This window comes from Chrysoperla carnea, chromosome 2, assembly GCF_905475395.1.
Source record: "Chrysoperla carnea chromosome 2, inChrCarn1.1, whole genome shotgun sequence".
Classification (NCBI taxonomy): domain Eukaryota; kingdom Metazoa; phylum Arthropoda; class Insecta; order Neuroptera; family Chrysopidae; genus Chrysoperla; species Chrysoperla carnea.
This window is the reverse complement of record NC_058338.1, coordinates 44,088,410-44,103,981: the sequence shown is the minus strand read 5'-3', so window position 1 is coordinate 44,103,981 and position 15,572 is coordinate 44,088,410. Positions and strand designations below refer to the sequence as shown.

At 28.3% G+C, this 15,572-nt stretch overlaps 1 protein-coding gene across 1 annotated transcript in view; it reads left to right on the top strand.

Moving 5' to 3' along the window:
• Window positions 1-15,572, top strand: part of LOC123292016 (paired box protein Pax-1-like) — a 68,638-nt gene that overhangs the window by 14,592 nt on the left and 38,474 nt on the right. The window lies entirely within an intron of this gene.

Genomic DNA, 15,572 nt, shown 5'->3' with positions numbered 1-15,572 from the left:
AACTACTACTGTTTTCTGGCGGCTGTTAATTCTTATGTAAATAATTTAGTTACAATCGGTATACAATCTTATGTCGAAAGTTTCATATAATACTATTTAAAATACAGTTAAAACTAATTTAAAAAAGTATATTTGATAATGTCTAGAGTTAATAACTTGTAGAATTTTTATGCTATTGTATTTACTACAATAGTTCGAAGAACATTTTTCGGGTAATTTGACCAACATTAAACGACAACGAAAATAGGCCTTCCAGGAAGTGAAAACTACGTAACACTTTGGAATAATTAGCCTTTGACCTGGCTGGAGCTTTCAACACCTATTCACAATACCTGAATAATAATAAATAATATACCTCGATACTATTCAAATAGCTGTTCAAAATTCTAGATAAATATGGTGGGAGCGCAAATAAATATATTTGAATACTAAGATGTAATGTAATATATGCATTTCCACCATTTATTTCATTGACTTAAATTTTTTTTTTTTGAGGAACTGTCAAAAACACTTTTTAGTAGGCCGAACTGTGAATCTGAACCATCCTCGCATCGACTTGAACACACACAAAAAATATCACAAAAATTGATCCATCCGCGTTTAGGAGTTATATTAAAAACATCCATCTTTCCAGGAATTAATGAAATTCCGGTTTAATATTATCATTATTGAAGTAATTTATTTTTTAAATAATCGTGCAAAACTTAAGAATTAGACTTAGCCTAACTTCATATAAAAAAATCAAGCTTTTTATATAAAATTGCCTTGATACTCGCACATTCTTAATAACATATTTCCGTAGCATCTAAGGCTTGACAAAAGTTTACAAACAAAACACTGCATTAAAATATATCTACAAAACATATCTTTGTTTTTACTTCGATTATTCTTAACACTATTGTATTTGGTATCCATTCAGACTATTATACCCAAGAAGTACACAATTATTAATTGATATGGTATGTGATTTTATGAAATGTAATAAGTATATATTTCTTTACTTTTTCTATTCATTATTATTAAAAATTTTCCTTTATCGAGCAAAAATAAAACAAAAAGTTACATTAAGTAATGCAAAAGATATTCTTGTGTACAATACACTGGAGTAAGAATTATAATTATACATTGTATAATTATTCTTTCTGAAATATATGTGAACTAAAAATAGGTAAGTTTTAGTATTATATTACTAGGCAATTAATAAAAAAATAATAATTCATTAATCTTGAATTTCATTAAAAACTTCCACAGATTGTTTGAAATAATAAGAATTTTTTTTTGTGTTTTAAGTATTTCGAAAATATACCGCGTGTGTCGGTCATAATTTTTTGTTATTTGCGTAAAACAGACACGAACTTTGTTTAACGGTGTAAGTTGCATGCGATTTTTTTGCTATTCTCATGAAAATTCTTTACGCGTACAGCTTTATTTATTGCAAACAAATAATAAAAACTTTAAAATTTTAATGTCATTTACACCGTTATAATATCAAATAAACAGCTCCCAGTTTGTCAAAGTAATATTCAAGAGGTTAATCAAAAATGGAAATGGGTGATTCAACACTTCTTACCCGATCCTGAAATATTTGGAAGAGAATTATAATTCGATCATTATCAAACAAAACTATACCTATTAGTTCTCGAAATATTGGGGCTTTAATGACTATTGTATCGAGTGATAATGATTCTCGTTTAAGATAATACTTAAAACTTTCATAAATTGCAAAATTCCCTACTTCTTTAATTCCCTCCGCAGTTCCCTAGACTAATTTGTAGTTATCCAGCTTAGGTGCTAAGTGTTATCCAGCGATATTTTCACTGCTTTTTTCGTTTATTCTTGTGTTTCAGTCTATTTATAAATAATTTTTGTTTTCTTATATCAAAGATATTTTATCACTTTCAGCTCTGCAATGTGTAGTTTAGTGTGCTTGATTTGCAGGGCTATTATAACGATTTCCTTGAGCGGCAAAGTTTTTAAGTAGGTTGGTCTAGTTTGTAATCCTTGTGAAACATACTAAGGCCATAAAGCTCATTGCTATACGTACTTTTCGCCTACTCTATTTCAGCTCCTTATTTATTTGGAGACGTTGAATGTACCTCTTCCATACATAAATCCACCTGACATATTCCAATTTAATTTTTTTAATAAGAAAGATGAAATATCTTAAACGAAATGAATCGTCTCGCGGATGTTAAAATACATTATCATGGGAATATCGAATAACAAACGTTAAATTAATTATTTATGTCATTGTTATCGATTATTTCAATTAAATTCTTGTTATACAGAAGAAAAATACAAAGCTGAATACGATCCTTCGACAAGAAATCAACGACTTTTCGACAAGGAAAATTATTGAATTTTTTACCAATCAGTCAAATTGCTGATGATAAATTATTATACCATATACATATGAAATATATCAAGGTATACTAAGTTTAGAATTTTGTCATGAAAATCGGTATATAACAGAGAGCCGTAAGTTATAAATATCTTAAAATTTCGGAATCCAGGGCCAGTGAATCTTAATCAAAACTTAAGATTTTAAAAACAAAAATTTGTGCGATCTTGCCCAGAGAATGGGAGTCACACTTTCTCGGGGATAGAAAAATTCATGGTGAAAATGATAACGGGAAACGATATAGGAATAAATTCTAAGCAGAAAGTGTTATTGAAACATATTTCGAAAAGTCAATACTTTCCGAGTTATTAACGATTGAAACTCTGAGTATTTAACGTTAATTAATAATTGAAAAATTTGACGCTTTTTTGGAATAAATATATCCTAACTTTATAAAGTACCTACTATAAAAACCATAAAAATGAAAATTGACGGAGTTATCATGAAAACAAAGTTTCTCGGTCCTTTCTTTTTATGTTTTATTCGGTACAAAAACTAAAGCATTCATGGGATCTAAAACTAATGCTTGCCGCTTTCATATTAACTTTATTGAACTTTATTAAGGTAATGGCCACATGCTCTAACAATTCTAGCAGTTTCGGATATATATTTTTTGAAATATTGAAACCTAAATGCAAAAATTTTTTTTTGGATATTTAAAAAAAATAATGTCTTTATCGTTAAATAAGTCGAAAAAAATTAAGTTACAAAAAATTTTGATGGTAAACTATTTTGCTGACAAAAGCTAAACTTTTCCCCCAAAACTTTTTTCTGTAACTTTATGATTTGATTGCGATTTCTACTTGAGTATATTATCGAAAATGCCGGTTTTGTTTTTCTCTGTTTTAAACAACACTTACCCATCTCCAGTTTTACAAATGATATTAAACTTTCGTAGCCTATTAAAATTTTTTAATTTATATTGAATTCATCGTACAAAAGTCATCAAACTTGTAACCACATATAGTGGGGAAATCTACCGGATTTTGATAATCAACTCGGAAAGTTTTGGGAAAAGGCTGAGATTTCTTTTGTTGTAAAAAAACAGAGGAAAGGAGTTTTTACCGATTCCGGAACGATCTTCACGACCTTTTGCACGCAAATTTGGGACAATTTGCCTCTACATTGTTTCCTTTTGTAAAGTTTTCTTGAATATAATTGCTTCTATTGATTGGATTGAGCCAAATAGATAGAAAATAATTGTTTGATATGAATTGAACATAGCAAAATGACCTCAAAATCCGGAAGATTTACCTCACTTCCACGTAACCTTTTGTTTAATTGTGTCCTATACATTGTCATAAATCTTTCTTTTTCTTTTCGTTTTTCGAGGTAAGAAAAATTCCAACTTTCTATCAGAAAGTTATAAATTGAATAAAATATTCGAACATAAATTTTCAATAACATATAGATATTTTTCTTAACGTAACCTAAAATTAATACATCATCACAGCATTACGTACAATAAAGTTGTCTACAAAATAATTATCAACTTAAAAGGTTTTTGTTCTTTCTTCAACATGTTTTATTTGCTAGTTAGTTTCAGTTGGCGCCTTAGATAATACCGGTAGCTTCTTAGTCAAGCACCTTACTTAAGGCATTAATATCCATAATACACAGGTAATGTTTAAATATTACCTATATTATTCTTCATTCAAAAATCAAATATTATCATCTTACACAAGTTGATTTATTGAGCTCGTAAAATATACCTTCTCTAGAAAATAGTTAAGCATATTATAATTGTAAATTATGTCACTTCTACACACCCGCGGATAAGTCACTCTTGACAGTTCAACCACGACAAATCACCCGAAGACAACTCATTCGAAGAAAATACATCCAGCTACAAATTCAATTTAAAATAAATTAATTGTGATTATATTCAATCACAGAGTATCGGTACCGTGGTGCTGTAACTCTAATGGCGTCGAGCTGGCACGGGTGAATGACATAAACCAATCCTTAGAACTTTTATAGTTTTTAAAAATGCGTTCTGGTCTCTGCAAGCAGCTCCAATTTTTTCTGCATTCATGATTGACATATACAAGGTGTCCCGTAACTTGATGAACATAGCTTAAGGGCGTATTTTTTGGACAATTTAAAGTCGAAAGTGTTTTGTACACTTTTGTCCAAAACCCTATGGTTAAGGAATTAAATCCACTAGTAAATTTAACTAACAAAGTAAATTCATTGTTGAGTAAAGTATTTTAATGTTGTATTTATTAATTACTGACACAAATGTCATTCAAATTTTGGTTCAAAGTGTCTTATTGCTCTTCTGCCTCACAGCACATTATTGTTCTTCTAATAATTGAAGGCGTTGCTCTCTGAAGAGTATTAGGGTCGTCTCAAATGGATACAGCTGCAGTCATAATATTTTGAATTGCTCGTCTCTGGTGTGTTATGGTTTCAGTTGCATCCATTCGAGATGACTCAGATACTCTTCAGAAAGCTACGTCTTCAATTACTAGAAAAGCAATAATGTGTTGTGAGGCAGCGATGGGACAGTTTAAACGCCTTAATGACATTTGCGTAAGCAATACAAAAACGACTACTTTACTCCAAATTGTCTTTACTTTGGTTAAGTTTAATAGTGCACGTAACTCCTTAACTATTGAGTTTTGTACAAAAGTATATGAGTAGTATGATTTTGCAAGTAGAAAAACTGATTTCAAATTCTACGATTGAACCGGAATGTTTTTTAATTTTTAGCCCACTATTGATTGATTTCGGAAGAAACTGCTCCAGAATCGTTCCATAATATTTTTAATATTATATTGTTATGAAATACGATAAAAATATAATATGCCTAGCGTTTCAATATCTTTGACTTTTTGTAAAATTATTGTGGATATTTTGAATTTGCGTGGGACTGATTTATTTGATTTATTACTTGATTTATTCAGGTTTTGTACAAATTTTTATTTTGTATTATATTTTAGGCACATACTTCAAACACAATATTATCAACTATAATAAATCAGCCATTAAGATCCAATAAATGTACATACACATTTCTTTCAACATTTGAATATTTACATTCAATACTTGTATACGTATATACATATATTTACAAATCTTTTAAAAAATAATATTTATTCAGTTTTAAAGCATTTGCTAGACTATTAGTCCTGGGCCATTTCACTTAGTTTATGTGCGCCTATCCACATATTATGTGTGTATTATTAGTGTATGGTTAATGCCGTTTAGTGGTACTTTTGTTACTTAAACTACAAATATATTTAATAAAATTAGGAGAACATTTTATATTTATTTGATTTACAAATAATAGGGAGATAGTTTGTTTTTTTATACCATGTATATGAAATATACCAAAGTATACTAAGTTTAGTCCCAAGTTAGTAACGCTTAAAAATATTGATGATATGAACAAAATTTTGGTATAGGTGTTCCTAAAATCACCTAATTGAGTTATCGCCTGTCATCACGATAACTCAAAAACGAAAAGAGATATCAAGCTGAAATTTTTAAAGCGTGCTTAGGACATAAAAAGTGAGGTCGAGTTCGTAAATGAGCAACATAAGTCAATTGGATCTTGGGTACGTAGGATCCAACTTGTGAACCGTTAGAGATAGAACAAAAATTTAAATGTAAATATTCCTTTTCAAAAAATTAACAACTTTTGTTTGAAACATTTTTTTGTAAACATCACTGTTTACCCGTGATATACCCGTATTATATGGTTATATGTGTGTCATGTATGTATGTGTAATGTGACAGAGTAATCAACACTGTCTATACATGGTATTTCAACAACTAACTCAATCAATTGTTTGTTATCACTTTTTTTTTAAATTCTCTTGAATTTTTTTTTGGATCGTTGTGTGTAATTTCAGCACCGAACGAGCATTGAAAAAAAACAATGAGATAAATTTATTTACTTCACTCGGTCTTTATGATCGCTTACTTAAATAGTATTGGGAGATATACGGAAAAACTAAGTCGGAGGCGGCTGTGTTAGGATTTTAATACCACTCGAAGATATTACTCTACTTGCAGTTTTAAGACTTGATCACATTCTTATTATGGGGAGCATGGAAATCTTCAATATTTCTACTTTCATAAAATACATGACTTATGTTTTCTCTCTAATTGGAGGTAGGTACAGGAAATTTGGTGTAATTTGTCAAACAGGAACTTCGCTATCTAGATACACGTTACAGCAATATCGAAAAAGCCTTCCCGGGATTCCAATTTTGGAAAATTATATCAAAAGGAAAAAGACAGTTATGTACAACATCTTATCAAAGAGGACAAAATCTTTGACTGGTATTAAACTGTCTATGCAGCAATTTGACACGGATTTTTTCCGTGCATCTTCTGATATTAAACAACTAAGATTCTCTAGTTAAAATATGAAAGTTGAAAAGGAAGCAATGGTAGAATTTTCGATTTATTTAGTTTTCTAACAAATAAATATGTTTAATACATTTATCTGCACTGCTATTTCCTGTTGAAAATCACAAATTGTTAAAGATTGATGATCTTTAAACGACTGATTTTATCATATAATGCTTAAAATCATTCTGATAAAAATGTCCTTCAAATAAAAGTAAAAATAAATTTTTTCCACCTTATTTATTTGAGAACTGCTGATAATTAGATTTCCATTTTATCACTTACAAATAATTAAATTTTCATTAAATATTCACCTAATTAGCGACGAATACTATATATCTTCGGATTTTGAATTAATTTCGATTAAGTTATTCAATACAGAAATACCTATATATTTCAATATTTTGAGATGATATAATATATCTTTGTGTCTTATTTCAAAAACTACGGTTAGCTAACCCTGAATTATTTACTATACGAAAAACAAAAATTTTTTTAATATTACAAGAACAAGAATTTGAAAGTAATTATTTTTGTTCATTTATTACATAGCAGAACGTATCTCTCTGTATATTGTAAATATTTTCAATTAGATGAATAATTAAAAAATATTTTTCTAAAATTAATAAAAAGTTTAACTTTGTTCGCCTAACTAATAATCATTTTTAAACTATTCATATACAAATTTATGATCAAATTGTGTGTGTAATAATTTTAAGATAAAATTATGAAAAAAATGAATTCTTATCAGAATTAAAATTTACTATAAAACATATTATAACCCTTTACAGAAAAGGTCATTAAATATATATATATATAAAAAAAAAGAAGAAATACTTCAGTTTCTTTCAGAGTGAACAAAATATTTTAAATATTTGAAAGAAGTTTGTTTTGTTAATAAGTTAATAGATAACGTAGTCGTTAAAATTTGAGTATACAAATCGATATTAACACTCACAACCAAATTGCAATAATAGATAGCACAAATTTGAATAGATAATTTGGGAAAGTCCCTACAAGAACATTCATATTTTCTGTTATCTTTAAGGGCATTGTAATCATGAAAACCTAATTATACCTACAACCGTATTTATAAATGTCCTTTGAAAGGCAAATTTTTAATACTTCTTAAGAAATAAAATTTACATTTTTGGTCCACAAGTTTTTTCACAAATCGCCTTTAGGTTTAAGTATAAGTTTGTCTTAGATACAGTTTAAGTTATGGCAGATTGGGAAACCGAAAATTTACGTGGTTTTTTGGGATAGGAAAACTATAAATTTTCGTTGATAAAAGAAATGATCTTGTCATTCTAATTTTGAGTTTGTGTAAAATTCCCAGTTTTCATTTGAAAATCACTTTAGCTTAAAGTATGATGTCGTCTATTGAGGTACAAGAATTCAAAGTTTCAAATAATGGAACCGATTTTTAGATTGTTTTCGGTCAATACAGATTTGTATTATTCAATTATTTTTAGAAAGTATTGACCGAGCAACACTATCGTAAACTTCAAAAAAGGAAATATCACTTGGTTAATATATTTATCTGCTATTACTTTAGTGGCGGTTAAAGTTATTCCAGTTGATTAACTGTAATGTATTTGGCTAATAGAAATATTAGTACAAGAGACGGTATAAGGTCGATCTTCGCCCATTTGATAACTAGTTTAGATATATTTTTTCTGAAATTTTATTGAAAACATGCCTAGCATATTTTTTCTATCGAGAAGTGTCCATGGCTACTTTTAATTTCATTAATTTTAATTAATTTTTTCCATGAACGTTTTTTTTCAGGCAAACCTATACTATTATTTTCGTTGTAAAATTATCTTTCTTTTGATACCGATTTTGATTGGCACACAGATCGGTATAGTTACCTATTTTGACTTATCTGTTCATACTTGATGAGCTAACTTCACCAATCTGTTAGCTAATCAGTATTAGTATCAGAAGAAAAGCTATGATAGGCATGTTTAAAATCAATCAAATTTCATAAAATAAATGTCTCATCTGGTTATCAGATGGGTGAAGCTCGACCTTATGCCGTCTCTTAGACTTAGACCATATTCATTATTAAAGTTCTCATACCATTGCATGAAATTTTTCTACTATTGAAAAATTCTTACAGAAAAAAACAGAAATTTTTCATCTTATGAATTAATTATATATTGCTCTTATTTCCTGGTTTTCAATTTGTATGAAGTTCATAACATAAAATAAATGAAATGCAAAAATTTTTAATGAAGCATCTTAGCGTTTAAAAAAACGCCGGTAAATAGGTACTTGACGGTAGTAAAAATGTTTAGTAAAAATAGAAACTGAGTTAAATATACTATTAGTTTATTTGGGATTTGGGTCATAAATATATATAGACACCTCTATGTACAAATTAGAATAAAGTGTACTGTGCCGAAGCTACTTTTTCAATGTCATGAATCGAATTTAAATTTTTTAGAATGCATTAATAAAGCCCCTATTTTTTCAATACATGAAAAAACTTTCGAAAACTTGTGTTAAAAATAGATTTTCACTAATCGAATTCTCATCGATGTACAAAAAAGCTTGTTTTGGCTTTTACAAAAGCAAATTTTGAACAAAAATTGTAGATCTAAGGAAGTTGTACCACCCAACATCTCTATGTGATTGACATCTAATAATGATTTGTTTTATGTTCAGCAAAAATCTTTTATTCTTATTAGGGAAGTAACTGAGGTTACTATTATAGGCCACTTTTAAGGCCATACAACTTTGCTTTCTTCATTACAAAACTTACCTTTATCAATCCTCCGAAAAGCAAACAGAAACCATCGAAACAACAATGAAACTTAACTTCATTATGAGCTCACGATCTCCTACGTAAAATGTTGCCTACATAAGTAGGCATATTGTGCAATTTTGATATCCAAGTATATGCATATTACTTCAACAGTTAAACCTGTTAGTTATTATTTTCATTTTATTCGTTGATATTTGGTTTCATTAAATAAATATTTTAGACTATACACAGAAGCTGAGTATGTTGTTCACAGTGCCGCATTTACTATTTAGGCAGCCTATGATCTCTTAGTATTCTCTAGCAAGTAAGAAATTTTAGCTTTTTTAATTTTCAAAGTAAAAACAAATTTTTGGATAGGAGGCTCCCTTGTGGGGCCCGAAGTAGATTTAGGAGTGGACAAATATTGGTACGTTGTTGACAAATTTATAGCCAATAGTCTCTCGTCGGAGGTCCCAGGTAGATTTACGAAGACGGGCGGAAAAAACCTAAGCCCGCCTCTGTTTTACATTATGGCCTTGGTGAGTAGCAAAAAAATGAAACGTTGAGTTAAAGTTAAAAAAAATATTTAATAGTTAATAAATATACAGTCTTCTTTATTATAATATAATACTAGCGGACCAGACAGACGTTATCCTGTTCCCGTTAAACTCCAAATTCATAAATAGACTCTCAAATAAACTCCAATTCATTAATACCTATACTATGTTTAAGCCTGGCCGCCTAACCCATGCCGCTAAATCCATCCCGCTTAACCCATCCAGCTAAACCCAAATTTTATTCCTAGTGGGTTGCGCTCGCATATAGCTCTACTAAATACCTATTCACAATACCTCAATAATAAAAAATACCTCATTCCTATTAAAAGTACATAGTTCATAGTAAGTTTGAGTAATAATGTAAAAAATATATGATTTATATGCACTCCCACCATTTAGAATTCGCCAAAAAATTTTTTTTTCAACTTTTGCCCTAATATTTCGGTTCTAAAAGAAAAAATCAGAAATAATCTTAAGTTGCTCGTTATTTTAAAGGCTGTCCAAAATTTTAAAAAATTTAATAGAAAAAAAGTTTGACAAATCTTACATTAATTTAAATTATTATTTTTTTTTTTTTTTTGAAAATTGGGCTTCAAAATGCTATAAATTGGTCAATCCTTGAAGAAACTCAAAGCGAACAAAATAAGATAAACTAAAATCGATAAACTAAGCAACATGTTTTTAGGGCAACAGTTTTGAAAAACGCATTTAAAGAAAAAGAAATTCGATGATTTTCAATACATGTACAATATGTATATACGAATAACTCAAAAATATTTTTTTTCTGAAATTTTAGAGCAATGCATATTCTAAAGGTTTAATGGTACCTATTTCAAAAAAAATCTAGTTCCTTTAAGTGAGCTTCTACCAAAAATCCGCCTACGGGTCACAATAGTCGTAAGTACGGCCCTGGTCGTTCACAAATGCTCAGTTCATTTTTTTTAAATAGAGGCATTATTATTATTAAAATTTGTGTAAAGTAGATAACGCGCAACGCAATAATGATTACAGTATATCATCATCATATTATTATTATTATTAATCTGGTTGAGTAAGTAAATTATCATTGAAAAAAAATATTGTTCATCAGTTTATACAAAAGGTTATCAATAAAATGATTCTTGGTCGACGTGCCGTGCCGCGTTCGTTATGCCATCACTTTATTGTACAAGTATTTATAATACTAGATCTATCTCATCAAACATATTATTAATATTATAAAATTATATTATTCAATGGATCAGTTACGAACGACATGAGAATGAAATTTTTATTATTGATTTTTTTTTCTTTAATTTATAAATATGTTCGATTTCATTCATACAATTTATTGAATAAGAAGATGTGGCGATTGTATTGAAATTAAAATTTTACATCCTTGTAAAGTAATTTCATCTTTGCGTATGGGTCGGGTCCATAGTTATGGCTAAACACCCATCTATTTCCAAACTTTTTGGACACATTTTAGTCGTAGAGACCTAGTAGGACATCTTCTTTGCGAATATCGCATTTCTTCTTAATTCCTTTTTATTTTCGTAAAACTTATTAAACCAAATACTCTCTTTTTTTTAGTTTAATGAAAAACAAAACTTCCTCGTAAAAAGTTCTCTTTTTCAGTTAAATTATAATCTTCAAATCTTCAATATATACACATTTAAATTAATTACATAAATATAAACTTAAAATAAATCATTTTTGTATCGTTAAAAAAATAAAAAAATTACTGAAAAGAATGTAATTATTAATTAGGAAGGATGAAATAAAATAAAATATGAACGGGAAAAACAATTTAATTAATTTTTATTTTTGTCATTAAGTTCATTGCTTTGATATATTAGTTTTGATAGATACACATTTTATGATTAGGTATGCATAAACTATTTATTTGAGTAATGATGATCAACAGTTCAGATAAATAATTTTCAGCTCGACGGTTTAGAAAATTCTATGTATAAATTGAATATACAAAACTGTATTATGATTTTATGGTATGGTGACTTGAATATACACGGTTGTTAATTTGTTTGAAAGTGTTAACTTGCTTGAGAATTTAGTTTCAATGCCATATCAAATTGAGTACTACTAAACATGATTTTGTGCCAGTTGGGTTATTAAAATCGTTTCTTGATTATCCTGTTATCATACCAAAGACGATATTAATTAGTAAGGAAGTCCACTGCATTTCACCATTATCACATACTCTCGCAAATAATTTTTAATAAAATATTACAAGCTGCGTATTTTAAAAGTTTTGAATATATTTAACACAGAGCGTGATTTTGAAATTTATCATAAAATGCTTTTCCCATTTTCGTAAGATTGTATTTAGAGAGAGAATAGAGTAATTTGGATTTATATTGAATCTCCCTCGGAAATCATGCCGGACCAAAGTCATAGGCTCGGCGTTCCGGACCAAACAATCATCTACGAATATGTTTTGTTTTAAAATGGGGTCAAAAATGGTAACTTCATTATGTTCTAAAATATATGGTGGGAGCGCGAATAAATACATATTAGATAGTAAGATATAATGCAATTCATAATTTATATGCGTTTCCACCATTTATTGCATTTTATATTTTTTCTTAAAGTTTTTAATGTTTCGCTCAATTTTCTTAATTTTTTCTTTCATAACAACCTTTTGCTGACAATAATTACGACAAAAAGAAGAATTAATTGCGGAATTGTTCCATCCGTTCACCTGAAAAAAGTATGGGCTCATTTATATGTATGTAGATTATCAGATACTTTTTGAGTATATGTCCCTAAACCATATCAGTATTGTAATAAGCGCTATGCATTTCTTACCGTGTAGGGACATATGACAACAAACTACACGACATTTTTTTTAAATAATCGAGTAATTACCGAATAAATTAGTTAGTTATATGGCCATAGCCTGTACAAAACCAAGGGTCTCTTCAAGTAATATATGATTATAAAATAAAACATACTGTTTATGAGAGTGCCACAAATCAGTTATCGTAAATATTTCTGTAGATATCATTTTGGCAGTAAAAATGATCAGGGGGTAAAATATTGTTTAAGTGATTTGCTACAACTTCACCGATGATTAAAATTTCAAATTATTATTAACAAAAAAGTTCCAGTTCAATTTTTCTCCTTACCTGCAATGCTCCAATTTCTTCGCAGTCTATATGCGTGTTATTACTAAACGATTACCTTTCATTCAAGAGAAATTGTAAACGAAAAATGTCCCCGAATACACATATACAGATATCAATCTAAAATCGGTGTTAATTCAATTCCCTAGCCATGAAACGTTAAAATATGCTGAAAATTTCAATTTGAATTTTTAGATCTATCACACTTTTTTCCTTATTGCTACTGAGAAATTAGATAATCAAAGTTCAATTTTATAAACAAGGTTTGCTACTATCAGTTTTCCAACTACAAAAATTATCTTGTATAAAATATTAACGACTTGTGTTTCCACCAATTTTTTCAAAACAAAGCATTTAGTTAGAAATGGTTAGTTAACACCTGAAATAATTGATAAATAAAGTTGACAGCCATGTTTACAATAAATTAACATCCCGGTATATTCCATATAGTACATTTATATATTAACAGTATCTCTGTTTTATGCTGTGGACAGTTTCACACATATGTAAACCGCTTAATGGGCACATCTGTTTTTGTTGGCATTACTTTTTGAGTTTCAATGTAAAATACGATTAATATCAAAACATATAGAAAGAATACATTAATTATAAATATATATAAATATATAAGAAAGTATTAATAATAATATTTCTTTATAATTTTAAACCGCATTAGTAATAAGTAATAAGGCATCCATTATTATTATTATTATTATTATCATTATTGTTGATGTTGAAATGAAAAATATTTAAATTATTAAAATATATTGAACTTTATCATTTTATGTCAGATGTTTTGTATTTTTTATGAATGATTTTAAGTAGATTATTTAAAATTTACTACTGAAAAATTTTATGACGTTTTCAAATTTTAATATTTAATTATTGATCATGAAAATTACACAAATTATTAAAGTTTTCTGGTTTCCTGTAACATAGCTCCATCATTAGAACTCAATTTTAAAAAAATTACAAAAAAAAAAAATAGCATTTAGGTAAAGGAGATGTACAGAATAAAAAGTATAACACTATAGAAAATGAACGTAATCAAGATTGGGAATTAAGTGTAAATCTATTCGTTGTGTGCGTAGTCATGGTAATGGCAATTCTTTACATGTAAATGTTATGGTAAATAACAATTTAAAATTATTGAAAAATAAAAATTTATTAAACTTGTTGTATTAAAAATTGTGATTAGATTTTTAATGTAAGCCATAAATGCAATCCATTCAATTATATATGCATCCATACAATTATATTAATAAAGTAGCGTTTCGTTACCATGGAAACACCTCCAATAAAACTCATATAACGGTACAAATAAGTGACTGAAAAAACAAGTTACAGTTAGCTGTTTTATTAGTAACAATAGTTAGATATGAAGTCTAAGCATTCCTATTCCTAATTTGCAAAATATGTTATACCTATTCATTTTATTGAATGCTATCAGAAGAAGGGGCTAAAAGGAGGACAAATGGATTTCCTGTCAGCTATAAAAAATTCAAACCTTTGTACAGAGTTTCATACAAATATTAATCTTCTATTTTACATCCTTAGGAGCAGAATTTCGAAAAAATTCCTTACTAAATTTTACCTGGATAATAAAATCAACATGCTTTCCAAATTTCAGGATTCTGGATCCAATTAATTAGACTGTGGAATGATTACATATATTCTTTCATAAATATACCGAAAAATTTCTGTTGGGTTGCACTGGATATCAAAACAAACAGTTTAATTCTATAAATGCTTATTTGTTTCAAGGTACGGGTTGTTGAAATTTAAAAAAAAAATCGGTTGGGTTAACTTGTATTCCTTAAACTTCTCTTTTTATTTTATTTATAGTCGAAAACAAAACCACGTTGAGAAGCTATCTTTAAATTACGTGCATTTTGAGAAATAAGTAGTTGATTTCAATACAAATTCTGTTCAGTTTATAACTCCCCAGATATACAAAATGATTGCGTACATTTGATTCTAATCGATAGCCAATTCCTTCCCTAAAAATGTATAACATGGAGCACTTTCCTTCGATTTTTCGTAGAAATCAATTTAATTGACGAAGATCATAGTTGCTCAAATTTCCTCTCTTTTAAAAAGAAAACAATTGCTTCCTTTGAATTGACTGTTGTACTACTCAACTCATTGCTGAACTAACTACCTACGGCGTTATGCCCACTCTATCCCTGAGTTAATACAATTTTCAAACATTTCAATAAATAAATTAGGTAGGTATGTTCAAAGATATACACTTTGAGGAAGTAATAAACCTATCTAATTAACTGAAATTGAAAACAAAAATAATAATTGAATACAAATATTTTTAAAATACCTAAAAGAGAAATAACTAACTGTAATATTAAATTCGGCAACTT